At 38.5% G+C, this 15,410-nt stretch overlaps 5 pseudogenes; all 5 read right to left on the reverse strand.

The window, feature by feature from the left end:
- Positions 1–640: 640 nt before the first annotated feature.
- Positions 641–759, reverse strand: LOC113104608 (uncharacterized; annotated as a pseudogene).
- Positions 760–2,161: 1,402 nt separating this feature from the next.
- LOC113104609 (uncharacterized) lies at positions 2,162–2,280 on the reverse strand (annotated as a pseudogene).
- A 1,402-nt stretch (positions 2,281–3,682) lies between these two features.
- Positions 3,683–3,801, reverse strand: LOC113104610 (uncharacterized; annotated as a pseudogene).
- A 7,385-nt stretch (positions 3,802–11,186) lies between these two features.
- On the reverse strand, positions 11,187–11,305 carry LOC113104615 (uncharacterized; annotated as a pseudogene).
- A 3,713-nt stretch (positions 11,306–15,018) lies between these two features.
- On the reverse strand, positions 15,019–15,137 carry LOC113104606 (uncharacterized; annotated as a pseudogene).
- Positions 15,138–15,410: the final 273 nt, after the last annotated feature.

Genomic DNA, 15,410 nt, shown 5'->3' on the forward strand with positions numbered 1-15,410 from the left:
GATTATTATATAATTTGTGAAAAATTTCCAAAAATCTTAAAGCAACTGGTATTACCAGGGGGTCTGCCATCCAATTACTAACCAGGCCGAAACCTGCTTAGTTTCCGAGCTCAGACATGATCTGGCATAGCCAGGGTGGAATGGCCATAAGCGAAGACTGCTGCAAAGAGAGAGCTATTTAAAGATCAGCCAATCTAATCGCCGGTACATTATACAGGACCAAACCTGCTTAGCTTCCGAGAGCAGACGAGATCAGGCATAGCCAGGTTGTTACGGTCGCAAGCGAAGGATACTGCAAAGAGAAGACTATTTAAAGATCAGCCAATCAAATCGCCCATACATTATATAAGTAGGAATGAAAATCCAAAAGCTTACAGCACCTGGTATTCCGAGGCGGTCTCCCATCCAAGCACTAACCAGGCCAATACCTGCTAAGATTAAGAGATCGGGCATTGGCTCTTTTTTTTAAAGATTATTATATAATTAGTAATAAATTTCCAATAATATTAGAGCACCTGGTATTAACAGGGGGTCTCCCATCCAAACACTACACAGGTCAATGACTGCTAAGATTCAAAGAATGGGCATTGACTCTTTTTTTTTTCAAGATTATTATATAATTTGTGAAAAATTTACAAAAATCTTAAAGCAACTGGTATTACCAGGGGGTCTCCCATCCAATTACTAACCAGGCCCAAACCTGCTTAGCTTCCGAGCTCAGACATGATCTGGCATAGCCAGGGTGGTATGGCCATAAGCGAAGACTGCTGCAAAGAGAGAGCTATTTAAAGATCAGCCAATCTAATCGCCGGTACATTATATAAGTAGGAAAGAAAACCCTAAAGCTTAAAGCACCTGGTATTCCCAGGCGGTCTCCCATCCAAGCACTAACCAGGCCAATACCTGCTAAGATTAAGAGATCGGGCATTGACTCTTTTTTTTTTTTTTTTTTTTTTTTTAAAGATTATTATATAATTAGTAATAAATTTCCAATAATATTAGAGCACCTGGTTTTCCGAGGCGGTCTCCCATCCAAATACTAAACAGGTCCATAGCTGCTAAGATTCAAAGATTGGGCATTGACTCTTTTTGTTTCAAGATAATTATATAATTAGTACAAATTTCCAAAAATATTACAGCAACTGGTATTCCGAGGCGGTCTCCCATCCAAGCACTAAACAGGTCCATACCTCCTAAGATTCAAAGATTGGGCATTTACTCTTTTTTTTTTGTTGTTGCAAGATTATTATGTAATTAGTAAAAATTGCCAAAAATATTACAGCAACTGGTATTTCCCGGCCGTCTTCCATCCAAGTACTAACCAGGCAAAACCTGCTATTATTCAGAGATCGGGCATTGACTTTTTTTTTTTTTTCAAGATTATTATATAATTTGTGAAAAATTTCCAAAAATCTTAAAGCAACTGGTATTACCAGGGTGTCTCCCATCCAATTACTAACCAGGCCCATACCTGCTAAGATTCAGATATGGGGCATTGACTCCTTTCTTTTTTTCTTGCAAGATTATTATATAATTTGTGAAAAATTTCCAAAAATCTTAAAGCAACTGGTATTACCAGGGGGTCTGCCATCCAATTACTAACCAGGCCGAAACCTGCTTAGTTTCCGAACTCAGACATGATCTGGCATAGCCAGGGTGGAATGGCCATAAGCGAAGACTGCTGCAAAGAGAGAGCTATTTAAAGATCAGCCAATCTAATCGCCGGTACATTATACAGGACCAAACCTGCTTAGCTTCCGAGAGCAGACGAGATCAGGCATAGCCAGGTTGTTACGGTCGCAAGCGAAGGATACTGCAAAGAGAAGACTATTTAAAGATCAGCCAATCAAATCGCCCATACATTATATAAGTAGGAATGAAAATCCAAAAGCTTACAGCACCTGGTATTCCGAGGCGGTCTCCCATCCAAGCACTAACCAGGCCAATACCTGCTAAGATTAAGAGATCGGGCATTGGCTCTTTTTTTTTAAGATTATTATATAATTAGTAATAAATTTCCAATAATATTAGAGCACCTGGTATTAACAGGGGGTCTCCCATCCAAACACTACACAGGTCAATGACTGCTAAGATTCAAAGAATGGGCATTCACTCTTTTTTTTTTCAAGATTATTATATAATTTGTGAAAAATTTACAAAAATCTTAAAGCAACTGGTATTACCAGGGGGTCTCCCATCCAATTACTAACCAGGCCCAAACCTGCTTAGCTTCCGAGCTCAGACATGATCTGGCATAGCCAGGGTGGTATGGCCATAAGCGAAGACTGCTGCAAAGAGAGAGCTATTTAAAGATCAGCCAATCTAATCGCCGGTACATTATATAAGTAGGAAAGAAAACCCTAAAGCTTAAAGCACCTGGTATTCCCAGGCGGTCTCCCATCCAAGCACTAACCAGGCCAATACCTGCTAAGATTAAGAGATCGGGCATTGACTCTTTTTTTTTTTTTTTTTTTTTTTTTAAAGATTATTATATAATTAGTAATAAATTTCCAATAATATTAGAGCACCTGGTTTTCCGAGGCGGTCTCCCATCCAAATACTAAACAGGTCCATAGCTGCTAAGATTCAAAGATTGGGCATTGACTCTTTTTGTTTCAAGATAATTATATAATTAGTACAAATTTCCAAAAATATTACAGCAACTGGTATTCCGAGGCGGTCTCCCATCCAAGCACTAAACAGGTCCATACCTCCTAAGATTCAAAGATTGGGCATTTACTCTTTTTTTTTTTTTTGTTGCAAGATTATTATGTAATTAGTAAAAATTGCCAAAAATATTACAGCAACTGGTATTTCCCGGCCGTCTTCCATCCAAGTACTAACCAGGCAAAACCTGCTATTATTCAGAGATCGGGCATTGACTTTTTTTTTTTTTTCAAGATTATTATATAATTTGTGAAAAATTTCCAAAAATCTTAAAGCAACTGGTATTACCAGGGTGTCTCCCATCCAATTACTAACCAGGCCCATACCTGCTAAGATTCAGATATGGGGCATTGACTCCTTTCTTTTTTTCTTGCAAGATTATTATATAATTTGTGAAAAATTTCCAAAAATCTTAAAGCAACTGGTATTACCAGGGGGTCTGCCATCCAATTACTAACCAGGCCGAAACCTGCTTAGTTTCCGAACTCAGACATGATCTGGCATAGCCAGGGTGGAATGGCCATAAGCGAAGACTGCTGCAAAGAGAGAGCTATTTAAAGATCAGCCAATCTAATCGCCGGTACATTATACAGGACCAAACCTGCTTAGCTTCCGAGAGCAGACGAGATCAGGCATAGCCAGGTTGTTACGGTCGCAAGCGAAGGATACTGCAAAGAGAAGACTATTTAAAGATCAGCCAATCAAATCGCCCATACATTATATAAGTAGGAATGAAAATCCAAAAGCTTACAGCACCTGGTATTCCGAGGCGGTCTCCCATCCAAGCACTAACCAGGCCAATACCTGCTAAGATTAAGAGATCGGGCATTGGCTCTTTTTTTTAAGATTATTATATAATTAGTAATAAATTTCCAATAATATTAGAGCACCTGGTATTAACAGGGGGTCTCCCATCCAAACACTACACAGGTCAATGACTGCTAAGATTCAAAGAATGGGCATTCACTCTTTTTTTTTTCAAGATTATTATATAATTTGTGAAAAATTTACAAAAATCTTAGAGCAACTGGTATTACCAGGGGGTCTCCCATCCAATTACTAACCAGGCCCAAACCTGCTTAGCTTCCGAGCTCAGACATGATCTGGCATAGCCAGGGTGGTATGGCCATAAGCGAAGACTGCTGCAAAGAGAGAGCTATTTAAAGATCAGCCAATCTAATCGCCGGTACATTATATAAGTAGGAAAGAAAACCCTAAAGCTTAAAGCACCTGGTATTCCCAGGCGGTCTCCCATCCAAGCACTAACCAGGCCAATACCTGCTAAGATTAAGAGATCGGGCATTGACTCTTTTTTTTTTTTTTTTTTTTTTTTAAAGATTATTATATAATTAGTAATGAATTTCCAATAATATTAGAGCACCTGGTTTTCCGAGGCGGTCTCCCATCCAAACACTAAACAGGTCCATAGCTGCTAAGATTCAAAGATTGGGCATTGACTCTTTTTGTTTCAAGATAATTATATAATTAGTACAAATTTCCAAAAATATTACAGCAACTGGTATTCCGAGGCGGTCTCCCATCCAAGCACTAAACAGGTCCATACCTCCTAAGATTCAAAGATTGGGCATTTACTCTTTTTTTTTTTTGTTGCAAGATTATTATGTAATTAGTAAAAATTGCCAAAAATATTACAGCAACTGGTATTTCCCGGCCATCTTCCATCCAAGTACTAACCAGGCAAAACCTGCTATTATTCAGAGATCGGGCATTGACTTTTTTTTTTTTTCAAGATTATTATATAATTTGTGAAAAATTTCCAAAAATCTTAAAGCAACTGGTATTACCAGGGGGTCTGCCATCCAATTACTAACCAGGCCGAAACCTGCTTAGTTTCCGAACTCAGACATGATCTGGCATAGCCTTTTTTTTTTTTTTTTTTCTTTTTATTTAACTTTCAATTCACAGTTTTCTATTGCATTATTCCATCCGATTGACTTTCATTTCAATACATTTGTATGATTCGTTTTTTCCAATTGATCAACTTAATTTTTCATAATCATACAACAATAAAAATATAGAACATAAATAAAATACACACAAATATGTTTACATTTACTTAATTGACATCAGCCATTCTCAACCAGATTGTTACTCTTTACCAATTGAAACATATTTCTTCCCCCACATTTTGATGTATGAACTTATTTGTAGTCAAAAAAAACTCTTTCCCCTCTTTATCTCCGTACTTACAAATCAACTCTACATCTCTTTGTATCATTGACTTAAACATATCTTTTACTTTTACCTTTCTCCCTTCGAAATGTGCATAGTTCCTTCTTAGCACTACTGCTAGTCTGGCATGACTCAGAACAAAATTAATTAAACAAATGTCAGTTGATTTCCTTTTCCCGAAAGTTCCAAACAAAAACAATTTTCCCCATTCCTCCTCGGTCTCAACTTTGACACTCCAGTTTTCTAATAACAGATTTTTAAGAAAATCAAAAAAATCCACCAACTCTTCACATCTTAAAAAGTAATGTAAGAAACTCTCATGGCCATTACCACATACGTCACAAATGACATTTACCTCATTATTTATTTTGTTTAACACCACATTTGTGTAAATTCTATTATGTCTTATCAGAAAGTCATTATTCTCACACTCTATACTGTTGTATTTTATGTTTAAGTTTGACCATATTTTCTTCACATCTAAATCTTCAAATACTTTCTTCCACACCTTTTCTGATGCTGGTTCTTTTATAACATCAACTATTATTCTCCTGTATATATTCTTTACACTCATATTTTTTAATTTGTTTTTCTCAGCATTATCATCCACATACATCTCCGGCATACATTTTTCCACGTTAGATACATATTCACGTTCGATCATATTAGTCCACTGCAAAGGTATACTTGATTTAATTTTTCCATATATTTTATTTACTTTCTCTCTGTTCTCCATTCCTTCCAGATCACACACAGTATCATAAATGCAGTTATTTTTTAGAAATCCTGGAATAACTTCATACATAATGTCCTTCACTTGTTTTATACCCCCTTCTATAAATTTACATTCATACAATGTTTTATTTTTATGTTTAATCTTTTCGTTGAGAAATAGTGGTAGATTTTTAATCACCTGTATGTCTTCACATTCATATTCTATTTTGGGAAGGAACTGTCTCCATACCTCTAATACTTCCCGATATATTTCTGGTATTCCTTCCGTCATTGATTGCTTAAAGCCCATATACCATCCATTGTCCCCTATTCCTCCCACATCATCAATATATTTCCTTAAGAATTCCTTCCACCCATAATCCCATAGCCCTCCCATATATTTTTTCACCGTTTTTATTCTCATCGCAGCCCTTTTTATTTCTAGGTCCATCAAGCTTAAGCCTCCTTCCCATCTCTTACCCACCAATGTTTTCTGTGCAATTTTCACACCTTTTCCCTCCCATATAAAATCACATACAATTTTATTCAATTCATTCATCACCCACCCTGGCATTTCCATTACACTCATTACATAAACACAAACTGACAACAGCAGGCTATTTACTACTATTACTTTCCCATTTAACTTTAATTTCCTCCCTTTCCACGTTGCACTTACTGTTCTTATTTTATTAATTACCCCAGTCCAGGTCACATCTCTTGCCTCTTTGCTTTCGACCCCTAAATATACCCCTAATACTTTCATATATTTTTCCTCCACTCTTATCCCTACCTCTACTCTCTCTACCTCCCCTATATACATTAATTCAGATTTATCTACATTTATTTTTGCCCCTGATGCCTTCCCAAACATCTTTACTATCTCTAAAACTCTTTTTACACTGTTTCCTTCCCTCACTGTAATTGTAGTGTCATCTGCATATTGGTTTATAGTACACATTCCTCCATATGGCAACTCAATACCAACTACCCTTCTATCCCTCTTGATTAGAGTGGCTAGAGGCTCTACTGAAATTGCATATAATAATGCAGACAGGGGACAGCCCTGTCTCACTGACCTTCCTATCTTAAACCTGTCTGTTAATACTCCATTTATTTTTATGCAACTTTTTGCCTTCTCATATAGTCTCTTCACCCACCCTATCATTCTACTTCCAAATCCAAACTTCTCTAATACCTTAAATAAGTATTTGTGTTCTACCCTATCGAATGCTTTATTCCAATCTATCCCTAATACTATTCCTCCCTTCTTATCTCGTTTCATGTACTCTATCACATCCCTAACTGTCCCTATCGTGTCTACTATATCCCTGCCTGGTATGCTGTAACTTTGTGTTGGTTGCACTATACTTCCAATCACTTTTTTCACTCTGTTCGCTAAAACTTTAGTCAGTATTTTATAATCCACATTTAATAGACTGATTGGTCTATAGTTCTCTATATTCAACCTATTCCCCTTCTTATACACCAGAGCTATCACTCCCTCTACCATTCTATCTTGCACCATCCCTGTTCTTTCCATCTCCTTGAACACTTTAACTAAAATCGGTGCTACCTCTTCTCTATATGTTTTATACCATTCAATACCAATCCCATCACTCCCTGGACTTTTTCCACTTTTCAACCCCCCTATTGCCGCTTCTACTTCCTTCTCATCTATCTCTCTATCACACCACTCTGCATCCTCCTTATTTAGAATATTTTCTACACTTTCTAATACTCCATCTATACTTCTCTCATCCACTTCTCCTCTCTTATATAATTCTCCATAGAATTCTTGAACTCTCTCCAAAATCTCTACATAGTCTTTGGTTGTTTTGCCCTCTTTTGTATTTATTTCATTTATATATGTTTTACTTTGTCTCCTTTTCTCTAGCCCTAAAAAATACCCTGTGCATTTCTCACCTTCTAATGCATATTTTGCCTTGCTTCGTAAAATAGCTCCTCTGCATTTCTCCCTTTCATATTTTTCTAGCGCCATCTTAACCTCTATATATTTTTCCATACTGTATCCTTCTTCATCTTCAGCCTTAACTAACTCCTCTCTCAATCTTTCTCTAAGCATAATTTCCTCCTTCTTCATCTTTCCTCTTCTTTTCTTACTGTATTTTATACTAATTAACTTAATTTGATCCTTTATTTCCTCCCATCTCTCCGCTATTGTACCCTCTAATCCACCGTCTCTTGTATACTCATCTATCTTCTCTTCTTCCCTATTTAATAGATCCTTCATCTGTATCTCATATTCTTCCTCTTCGATATACCCTGCATTCAATATCCACATCCCTCCTCCTACCTCCTCACTCCCTACCTTGATTCTGAACCTTACACTATCGTGATCACTTAAACTATTTACCTGATGTTTTATCCCGTCTATGTATCTAATTATTTCCTCTTCAACTAACACTAAATCTATTCTACTCTGTTTTAATATACCTTCTCTTAACTGCCTTCTAGTAAATTCTCTTTTTTCTGGATTTTCATACCTCCACACATCTATTAACCCCTTTTCTCTCATTATCTCCATCAACATTCCCCTAGACTTTTCCCATCTAAATTTTACCCCCTTTCCCACATCCAATCTGCTACATTTTATATTAAAATCTCCCACTATAATACATTTCCCCACAATCAATCCTTTTAACTCTTTCAAAATTTCCCTCCTGTCCCCTTCTATATTTGGAACATATATATTTATTAATCTAAAATCCATATCTCTATACATGAATTCAACCACCAAGATCCTTCCCCTCTGGTCTTTATACACCTCTCTTATACCTTCTACAATATCTTTTTTAAATAATATTGCCACACCTCTTGCATTTTTTGCACCGTTATTATAGTATATGTCCCCTCTCCACTCTTCTCTCATCTCCTTTACTTTATCCTCCTCCCAGTTTGTCTCCTGTATACAGATTATATCACTCCGATAAGTAAATAATAGTTTTTTCATCTTGTTTTTATCCCTTAACCCATTTATGTTTATTGAAGTTACAGTGGCCATGAGAGTAACCCAGAAGAAAAACTAAACAAAACCAGGAACACATGCACAGTTCATTCATACATCACATACCCGCTCGTGGTTCTTTTATCTGCTCAACCTGTTCTCCGTCCATCTCAGACTTCCTCTTTGAACTCAGTCTTATAATCTTTGTTTTCAGTCCATCTTTCTTTTCTCTGTCTCCCTTTTCTCCACCTCTGCTTTCTATCAGTTTCTGTGCAGTATTTTTCTTTGCCTCTTCTTTACCTCTTTCTTTCACATTACTTTCATCTGTCTCCTCCTCTTCTTCGATCACTTCCGACTGCTCCATCTCCTCCTCCTCCTCCTCCTCATCCGCTTCACTGAAACTTTCAGCTGTGTCTCGCCATTCCATTTTGCTTCTTCTCTCACTATCTTCAGCTCCGTCTTTCTCTCCACCGCTCACCACATCAGTTGTTTCCTCCTCTTGCTCCTCTGTCAGAACACTGCTCCTCCTTTCACCTTTTTTTTTACCGTCCACTCGCTCTCTCTCTAATCCCATCCATTCTTCACAATCTCTTGCATAATGGCCTCCACCATTGCACTTGAAGCATTTTAATTCAGGGCACTCTCTAATTATGTGCCCTGGCTTGATACAGAGTCTGCAAACACGTATTTGCCTATCATGGATGACACGAAAATATTCGGTGCCTCTCAGAGTCTCAAACTTTGTGGAGTATGGTAGTGAACATACCTGTTCTGTGAAGCGAACTTTTAAGAAACGTGTCCCATCAACTATATCTGTTCCAGGCCACACCCGGCGTTTGATTGGTGAAAGTGGTCGTACTCCCCACTCCTGTAGCTTGGCGAGTATCTTCTCATCCTCTAAATACACAGGCAGATTGATAAAGGACACCACCATATCATTATTCATTATATCCCTGGCATGCACCATCACTCCTTTCACTCTCACTCCATCCATTAGTTTCCTCTTTGCCTCTTCATCCTTCATTGTGAGCTCATAGACCCTTTCACCTCTCACCCTGCAGCCAATCACTTCTCCACACTCCTTCTTTACTCCTTTCAGTAAATCCATCATTGAAATCTTTTCAGTTCCCTCCACCTCTACTTCCACAGTCAGCTCTTTGTTGTACTTCCCTTTTGATTTTCCTTGCACTGCTCTGCTGTTTTCTTCTCCCTCTTCCCACAAATGTCCTGTGACTTTACTTGAAACCTGTTGCTTTTGGATATCTGCTTGTTTGACTTCACCTCTTCTTTGCTCCTCCTCTTCATTCCTCCCATTGCTACTTTTTCTCATCATGGTTAGTTCTGTTTCTTTATCTGCAGCCATGCTGTGCATCTGCAGCATGCTACAATGAGAAAAATGTCAAAAAAGTCCCCCAGACAGCCTAAGCTGTCGGGGGAATTTATTAAAGTCAGCAATAACTATCCAGCAACTAATGTCCCAAACAGAAATCAAAACTGAAAACCAGGATATGTAGAAACAGACGGTTAATTTAAACAAACAGAGTTGAGCCTTTCTCTCTGTGCTGCAAGCCTATCACTTCCTGTTGGCTCTCTAGCGCCGCCAGGTTGGTATGGCCGTAAGCGAAGACTGCTGCAAAGAGAGAGCTATTTAAAGATCAGCCAATCTAATCGCCGGTACATTATGTAAGTAGGAAAGAAACCCTAAAGCTTAAAGATCAGCCAATCTAATCGCCGGTACATTATACAGGACCAAACCTGCTTAGCTTCCGAGAGCAGACGAGATCAGGCATAGCCAGGTTGTTACGGTCGCAAGCGAAGGATACTGCAAAGAGAGGACTATTTAAAGATCAGCCAATCAAATCGCCCATACATTATATAAGTAGGAATGAAAACCCAAAAGCTTACAGCACCTGGTATTCCGAGGCGGTCTCCCATCCAAGCACTAACCAGGCCAATACCTGCTAAGATTAAGAGATCGGGCATTGGCTCTTTTTTTTAAGATTATTATATAATTAGTAATAAATTTCCAATAATATTAGAGCACCTGGTATTCCGAGGCGGTCTCCCATCCAGACACTAAACAGGTCCATGACTGCTAAGATTCAAAGAATGGGCATTGACTCTTTTTTTTTTTCAAGATTATTATATAATTTGTGAAAAATTTACAAAAATCTTAAAGCAACTGGTATTACCAGGGGGTCTCCCATCCAATTACTAACCAGGCCCAAACCTGCTTAGCTTCCGAGCTGAGACATGATCTGGCATAGCCAGGGTGGTATGGCCATAAGCGAAGACTGCTGCAAAGAGAGAGCTATTTAAAGATCATCCAATCTAATCGCCGGTACATTATATAAGTAGGAAAGAAAACCCTAAAGCTTAAAGCACCTGGTATTCCCAGGCGGTCTCCCATCCAAGCACTAACCAGGCCAATACCTGCTAAGATTAAGAGATCGGGCATTGACTCTTTTTTTTAAGATTATTATATAATTAGTAATAAATTTCCAATAATATTAGAGCACCTGGTTTTCCGAGGCGGTCTCCCATCCAAGCACTAAACAGGTCCATACCTCCTAAGATTCAAAGATTGGGCATTTACTCTTTTTTTTTTCAAGATTATTATATAATTTGTGAAAAAATTACAAAAATCTAAAAGCAACTAGTATTACCAGGGGGTCTCCCATCCAATTACTAACCAGGCCCAAACCTGCTTAGCTTCCGAGCTCAGACATGATCTGGCATAGCCAGGGTGGTATGGCCATAAGCGAAGACTGCTGCAAAGAGAGAGCTATTTAAAGATCAGCCAATCTAATCGCCGGTACATTATACAGGACCAAACCTGCTTAGCTTCCGAGAGCAGACGAGATCAGGCATAGCCAGGTTGTTACGGTCGCAAGCGAAGGATACTGCAAAGAGAGGACTATTTAAAGATCAGCCAATCAAATCGCCCATACATTTTATAAGTAGGAATGAAAACCCAAAAGCTTACAGCACCTGGTATTCCGAGGCGGTCTCCCATCCAAGCACTAATCAGGCCAATACCTGCTAAGATTAAGAGATCGGGCATTGGCTCTTTTTTTTAAGATTATTATATAATTAGTAATAAATTTCCAATAATATTAGAGCACCTGGTATTACCAGGGGGTCTCCCATCCAAACACTACACAGGTCCATGACTGCTAAGATTCAAAGAATGGGCATTGACTCTTTTTTTTTTCAAGATTATTATATAATTTGTGAAAAATTTACAAAAATCTTAAAGCAACTGGTATTACCAGGGGTCTCCCATCCAATTACTAACCAGGCCCAAACCTGCTTAGCTCCGAGCTCAGACATGATCTGGCATAGCCAGGTGGTATGGCCATAAGCGAAGACTGCTGCAAAGAGAGAGCTATTTAAAGATCAGCCAATCTAATCGCCGGTACATTATATAAGTAGGAAAGAAAACCCTAAAGCTTAAAGCACCTGGTATTCCCAGGCGGTCTCCCATCCAAGCACTAACCAGGCCAATACCTGCTAAGATTAAGAGATCGGGCATTGACTTCTTTTTTTTTTTTTTTTTTTTTTAAGATTATTATATAATTAGTAATAAATTTCCAATAATATTAGAGCACCTGGTATTCCGAGGCGGTCTCCCATCCAGACACTAAACAGGTCCATGACTGCTAAGATTCAAAGAATGGGCATTGACTCTTTTTTTTTCAAGATTATTATATAATTTGTGAAAAATTTACAAAAATCTTAAAGCAACTGGTATTACCAGGGTGTCTCCCAATCCAATTACTAACCAGGCCCATACCTGCTAAGATTCAAGATATGGGGCATTGACTCCTTTCTTTTTTTCTTGCAAGATTATTATATAATTTGTGAAAATTTACAAAAATCTTAAAGCAACTGGTATTACCAGGGTGTCTCCCATCCAATTACTAACCAGGCCCATACCTGCTAAGATTCAGATATGGGGCATTGACTCCTTTCTTTTTTTCTTGCAAGATTATTATATAATTTGTGAAAAATTTCCAAAAATCTTAAAGCAACTGGTATTACCAGGGGGTCTGCCATCCAATTACTAACCAGGCCGAAACCTGCTTAGTTTCCGAGCTCAGACATGATCTGGCATAGCCAGGGTGGAATGGCCATAAGCCGAAGACTGCTGGCAAAGAGAGAGCTATTTAAAGATTCAGCCAATCTAATCGCCGGTACATTATACAGGACCAAACCTGCTTAGCTTCCGAGAGCAGACGAGATCAGGCATAGCCAGGTTGTTACGGTCGCAAGCGAAGGATACTGCAAAGAGAAGACTATTTAAAGATCAGCCAATCAAATCGCCCATACATTATATAAGTAGGAATGGAAAATCCAAAAGCTTACAGCACCTGGTATTCCGAGGCGGTCTCCCATCCAAGCACTAACCAGGCCAATACCTGCTAAGATTAAGAGATCGGGCATTGGCTCTTTTTTTTTTAAGATTATTATATTAATTTAGTAATAAATTTCCAATAATATTAGAGCACCTGGTATTAACAGGGGTCTCCCATCCAAACACTACACAGGTCAATGACTGCTAAGATTCAAAGAATGGGCATTGACTCTTTTTTTTTTCAAGATTATTATATAATTTGTGAAAATTTACAAAAATCTTAAAGCAACTGTATTACCAGGGGTCTCCCATCCAATTACTAACCAGGCCCAAACCTGCTTAGCTTCCGAGCTCAGACATGATCTGCATAGCCAGGGTGGTATGGCCATAAGCGAAGACTGCTGCAAAGAGAGAGCTATTTAAAGATCAGCCAATCTAAATCGCCGGTACATTATATAAGTAGGAAGAAAACCTAAAGCTTAAAGCACCTGGGTATTCCCAGGCGGGTCTCCCATCCAAGCACTAACCAGGCCAATACCTGCTAAGATTAAGAGATCGGGCATTGACTCTTTTTTTTTTTTTTTTTTAAGATTATATATAATTAGTAATAAATTTCCAATAATATTAGAGCACCTGGTATTCCGAGGCGGTCTCCATCCAGACACTAAACAGGTCCATGACTGCTAAATTCAAAAATGGGCATTGACTCTTTTTTTTTCAATATTATATAATTTGTGAAAAATTTACAAAAATCTTAAAGCACTGGTATTACCAGGGTGTCTCCCATCCAATTACTAACCAGGCCCATACCTGCTAAGATTCAGATATTGGGGCATTGACTCCTTTCTTTTTTTCTTGCAAGATTATTATATAATTTGTGAAAAATTTCCAAAAATCTTAAAGCAACTGGTATTACCAGGGTGTCTCCCATCCAATTACTAACCAGCCCATACCTGCTAAGATTCAGATATGGGGCATTGACTCCTTTCTTTTTTTCTTGCAAAGTTTATTATATAATTGTGTAAAAAATATTCCAAAAATCTTAAGCAACTGTATTACCAGGGGGTCTGGCCATCCAATTACTAACCAGGCCGAAACCTTGCTTAGTTTCCGAGCTCAGACATGATCTGGCATAGCCAGGTGGAATGCCATAAGCGAAGACTGCTGCAAGAGAGAGCTATTTAAAGATCAGCCAATCTAATCGCCGGTACATTATACAGACCAAACCTGCTTAGCTCCGAGAGCAGACGAGATCAGGCATAGCCAGGTTGTTACGGTCGCAATCGAAGGATACTGCAAAGAGAAGGACTATTTAAAGATCAGCCAATCAAATCGCCCATACATTATATAAAGTAGGAATGATAAATCCAAAAGCTTACAGCACCTGGTATTCCGAGGCGGTCTCCCATCCAAGCACTAACCAGGCCAATACCTGCTAAGATTAAGAGATCGGCATTGGCTCTTTTTTTTTAAGATTATTATATAATTAGTAATAAATTTCCAATAATATTAGAGCACCTTGGTATTAACAGGGGGTCTCCCATCCAAACACTACACAGGTCAATGACTGCAAGATTCAAAGAATGGGCATTGACTCTTTTTTTTTTTCAAGATTATTATATAATTTTGTGAAAATTTACCAAAAATCTTAAAGCAACTGGTATTACCAGGGGTCTCCCATCCAATTACTAACCAGGCCCAAAACCTGCTTAGCTTCCGAGCTCAGACATGATCTGGCATAGCCAGGTGGTATGGCCATAAGCGAAGACTGCTGCAAAGAGAGAGCTATTTAAAGATCAGCCAATCTAATCGCCGGTACATTATATAAGTAGGAAAGAAAACCCTAAAGCTTAAAGCACCTGGTATTCCAGAGCCGGTCTCCCATCCAAGCACTAACCAGGCAATACCTGCTAAGATTAGAGATCGGGGCATTGGCTCTTTTTTTTTAGATTATTATATAATTAGTAATAAATTTCCAATAATATTAGAGCACCTGGTATTAACAGGGGGTCTCCCATCCAAACACTACACAGGTCAATGACTGCTAAGATTCAAAGAATGGGCATTGACTCTTTTTTTTTTTCAAGATTATTATATAATTTGTGAAAAATTTACAAAAATCTTAAAGCAACTGGTATTACCAGGGGGTCTCCCATCCAATTACTAACCAGGCCCAAACCTGCTTAGTTTCCGAGCTCAGACATGATCTGGCATAGCCAGGGTGGTATGGCCATAAGCGAAGACTGCTGCAAAGAGAGAGCTATTTAAAAGATCAGCCAATCTAATCGCCGGTACATTATACAGGACCAAACCTGCTTAGCTTCCGAGAGCAGACGAGATCAGGCATAGCACGGTTGTTACGGTCGCAAGCGAAGGATACTGCAAAGAGAGGACTATTAAAGATCAGCCATCAAATCGCCCATACATTTTATAAGTAGGAATGAAAATCCAAAAGCTTACAGCACCTGGTATTCCGAGGCGGTCTCCCATCCAAGCACTAACCAGGCCAAT

Source organism: Carassius auratus, unplaced genomic scaffold, assembly GCF_003368295.1.
Source record: "Carassius auratus strain Wakin unplaced genomic scaffold, ASM336829v1 scaf_tig00218052, whole genome shotgun sequence".
In the NCBI taxonomy this organism is placed as follows: domain Eukaryota; kingdom Metazoa; phylum Chordata; class Actinopteri; order Cypriniformes; family Cyprinidae; genus Carassius; species Carassius auratus.